The sequence below is a fragment of the Leucoraja erinacea genome, chromosome 25 (genome assembly GCF_028641065.1).
Source record: "Leucoraja erinacea ecotype New England chromosome 25, Leri_hhj_1, whole genome shotgun sequence".
NCBI classification, from domain to species: domain Eukaryota; kingdom Metazoa; phylum Chordata; class Chondrichthyes; order Rajiformes; family Rajidae; genus Leucoraja; species Leucoraja erinaceus.
In genome coordinates this window covers 14,647,061-14,651,091 of record NC_073401.1, presented here as the reverse complement: position 1 = coordinate 14,651,091, position 4,031 = coordinate 14,647,061, and positions in this window count along the sequence as shown.

The following is a 4,031-nucleotide window of genomic DNA, read 5'->3' as shown; positions in this document are numbered from 1 at the left end:
CATTTGTTGTCATTATACATAAAATATATAGAGGGAATCAATTATTTTCCAATCTTCTATTCCAAGGCATGTTGGACCTAATTACAATTAATTTCTTTATCCATGGGATATAATAACTAATCCACATAAACTCAATATACATTAGGATCTCATTTAAACTTAAATTCTAATGGAATTACTTTGATTCTATTTATTTGAAATGTGTAATGATGACAATATCAGTGTTTTGTTGCACATACTAAGATACCTTTGAGAAGATAGAGCTCCCATCCCTCTTTTTCCCCCCAAAATCATTTCCGGCACCAATGCTGCAGAGCCACGCTGCATTGAACAGGCCCTTCAGCCCACCACATCTGTTCTGACATCAAGTTCATTCATTCATCCGACACTAATCCCATTTTATTCTATCCACATTCTCCCCCGATTCTGCCAGTCATACACAGATCATGCATAATTTACAGTAGGCAAATAACCTACCAAACTATACATTTTTGGTATATGGGAATAAACTGGAACAGCCAGAGGGAGAGTTTGTAACTACTTGTAACAAAGAGCTAGATTTAAAAGGTCTGAGGAAATATCACCTATCCACCTCCTCCAGAGTTGTTGCCTAACCCACTGAGTTACTCCAGCACTTTGTATCTTTTTTGTCAAAACCAGCATCTTCAATTCCTTGTATCCCTCGAGTAAAAAGCTAGTATTCATGAAATGTGAATCAAAGATCTTTTTTAGTTCTCTATGCTCCTGTTAGAGAGGGAGAGAGAACTGCTTCCCTGCCTGACCTGTATGTGACTTGAGGCTCAAGTCTTTTCTGAAATGGCGGAGTAAACCACTTAGTTGTACCCGTTGGCTGCAGCCAATAAGAATGAAACTAGACAAATTAAAAAAAATCAAATATGGATATTTGTAAGTCACATTGTCTGCTCTATCCTGCAGTCCTTGTAAACATCTGGACTTGTGCCAATATTGACAGAGCTGCAGGGCGAACAATGTCCTTACATGGTCATGATCCCATAGTGAACCTTTCAGCAACAGCACAAATTCTTTTGTCATACATGCAAATTTCCAGTTATAGATACAAGGCAAAGAGAGTGCAATATTGGTGTACATTTGGAAGCTGTGGAATCAGGAAATCAATGGATTACCACCAACTATCCTCTCAGTTGAAAAAACAATATTCTTCCATCATATCCAACACTTGGAGGAAGCACTGAGGGCGTCAAGGTTGTAGACCCTACATGGCTGTGTCTCATTGAGAGGAGAGCCCCAATGCCATGACCTCCGACTCCGGTGGGAGGGGGCCGACTCTGTGTCCACGCCGCTGAGGACATCCCGCAGCCCGACGTCGGACTTACAACACTACGGCGAGCGGGCTTGAACATCGGGCCGCCCGTAGCGGCAACTGCGGAGGGCTTGGGGAGGCCCTGACCACGGGGAACAATGGAGGAAGAGACTGACTTTGGTGCCTTCCCACACAGTGGGGAAACTCTGATTCTGCTGTGTGGGGATGTTTTATGTTAAATTCTATCGTGTGTTGTGTCCTTTATTTTTATTGTATGGCTGTATGGGAATTTCATTTCACTGTGCCATCTGGTACATGTGAGGAATAAATGTATCTTGTATCTTCTACTTACTCGGCTGTGGGCAGATACATTTGCAACACAGTAAGAGGTTAAGCAGATTTTGAGCAGTATTGGTTTTCTCAATACCTTCCAGAAGGTAACAACTTTCAAACATAACAGGCTCTTTTAGTCCACAATGTCTGTCTTGACAATGATGCCAAATTAAATTAATCCCTCCTGTCTGCATGCAATCCATATACTTTCATCCCCTGCATATTCATGTGGCTATCTAAAAGCATTTGTAAATGGTACTATCGTATCAGTTTACACCAGTATCCCGAGCAGTACATTCCAAGCATCTACCATACTCTGCGTTAAAAAAAAAAATGCCCTTTCACATCTCCTTTTAAAGTTTGCCCCAATCGCATTAAGCTCCGTTATTTGACATTTCCACCCTGGGGAAAAACATTCTGACTGTCTACCCAAATCTACGGCCCTCATAACTTTATAAACTTCTATCAGGTTGTCCATCAGCCTCCCAACGTGCCAGAGAAATAATTCCAAGTCTGTCTAACTTCTCTTATAGCTTTTACCCTCCAAATCTAGGCAGCAACTTGATTTTTTTTTAAATCTGAAGTCTCTCATAGCCTCTACATCCTTCCTGTAATGGGTTGAGCAGAACTGCACACAATACTTCAAATGTAACCAACCAAAGTTTTATAAAGTTGCAACTAACAATAGAAAGGAAGCATTCCATGTGCTTTCTTTATCACTTTTATTTACATGTTGCTACTTTAAGGACGCTATGGATTTGGACCCCAACATCCCACTGTACATCAATGTTGTTAAGGGTCCTGCCATTAACTGCATACTTTCCACTTGCGCTTTTCCAGATTAAATTAAAATCGGCATTATCTCCACCAATATATGTAACTGATCTACACCCTGCTGTAACCTTTGGCAGCTTTCTTCACTGTATGCAACTCCACCAATGTTTGTGTCATCTACCAACTTACTAATAAACCTATTCACAATTCATCCAGTTCATGTATATAGATATATCACAAACAAGAGGTCCCAACACTGATCCCTGGGGAACACTGGAACACTACCACTCTCCCAATAAATAAACACACAGTATGCCCGATTACAACGTTCATTTTACTGAACATGATTCTTAATGGGAGTATGTACATGAATGGATAATCAGTAACATCCATGATTCAAATATTTAAGAAGGAACTGCAGATGCTGGAAAATCGAAGGTAGACAAAAATGCTGGAGAAACTCAGCGGGAAATAGGCAACGTTTCGGGTAGGCAACGTTGCCTATTTCCTTCGCTCTATAGATGCTGCTTCACCCGCTGCGTTTCTCCAGCATTTTTGTCTACCATGATTAAAATATGTTTGTTCCATTCTTTCAAATAGTGTGGAAATTTCTTGTGTTATTTTATTCACTATTATGTAACATATATGATGCAAAGTTCATAGCTTTCAGAGACACTAGTAACTGCAGATGCTGACATTTTCCATAGAACACAAAGTTCTGGAGCATCTGTGGAGACATAGATGGGTGATGTTTTGGGTCAGGACACCTCATTCCAGGGATGGGACCCTAATTTCCAGGGTTGTCAACCTATGTTAAGTAGGTCTGAAGAAGGGTCTCGACCCGAAATGTCATTTATTCCTTTTCTCCAGAGATGTTACCTGACCTGTTGACTTTAGTTTAGTTCTAGTTTAGAGATACAGTGCGGAAACAGGCCCTTCAGCCCACCAAGTCCGCGCCGACCAGCGATCCCCATACACTAGCCTCTACACTAAGGACAATTTACAATTTTTACCAAAGCCAAATTAACCTTCAAACCTGTCATTGTGCTACCCCAGTCCTCAGTTACTGCAGCAGGTGAAGGTGAGGTGAGGAGTAATTTGGGAAGTAATAGAAGAATATATTGATGTGGTTAGAGAGTGGCAAAGCATCCCTATGAGCATTAATGCTTCGGCATTAATGTCCTGTTTCTCTGCTGTAAATACTTTGTAATACGCGTTAATTTTGGTGCATTTTATTTCTGGCTGCAGATTGACTAGGAAAGATTTAGAGGGATATTAGCGAGCAAAGGGGACTAACTTAGATGGGGGCATCTTGGTTGAGGTGAGCCAATAGACCTTTTTCCGTGCTGTATAACTCTAAATATGCATTAGGCGAACTCATCGATGAGTTGCCTCTTTTATGAGATTATTGCTGCTTCAGATTTGGTTTGACTGCTCCATTATAGATCTGAGATTTTGTGGAAAAAAAGTTAATTATTCAGGCAGTTTTTACTTAAATATGCAGCTGAGTTCTTTATTTTAATTGAGAAATAGAAAACAAACTCTAGTGTTTAACATGAATTCTTTGCAGGGGCCAAGTAATTGCTTGCATTTGCATTTATAACAAGATTAGCATATTAAGTTGCACTTTTGACTATTCAAA